The sequence below is a fragment of the Tigriopus californicus genome, chromosome 2 (genome assembly GCF_007210705.1).
Source record: "Tigriopus californicus strain San Diego chromosome 2, Tcal_SD_v2.1, whole genome shotgun sequence".
In the NCBI taxonomy this organism is placed as follows: Eukaryota; Metazoa; Arthropoda; class Copepoda; order Harpacticoida; family Harpacticidae; genus Tigriopus; species Tigriopus californicus.
Window position 1 is genome coordinate 5,864,346 of NC_081441.1, and position 378 is coordinate 5,864,723.

Sequence of the window (378 nt, forward strand, 5' to 3'; positions counted from 1 at the left end):
AGTCTTGAATTGGCCAAGAGCGAAAATAGTTGTTTTGGAACACTATTCGTTTGCTTTTACCTACTTCACGATTTTAAAGAGCCTTTAAATATGAACCTGACCTTTGTTGTGCTACATTTGTGTTTGCATTGATATTTTCTAACTCAAACCTCAAAGCAACTAATAAAAGGCATGTTTCATAATAAAATCAACGATGAGTCACTGAAGCACCAATATTCAATCACATTGGGCCACTAAAACCATCAAAGTACTTGAATTAACCAACAAATTGCAACTCTTTGTTATGTATTTAAGTAAATTGCAACTCTATTTGTTCTATTTCAACATTTTGTAGCTCTTTTGCTACTCCAATTTGATCGACATAAAGATGATTGAAGA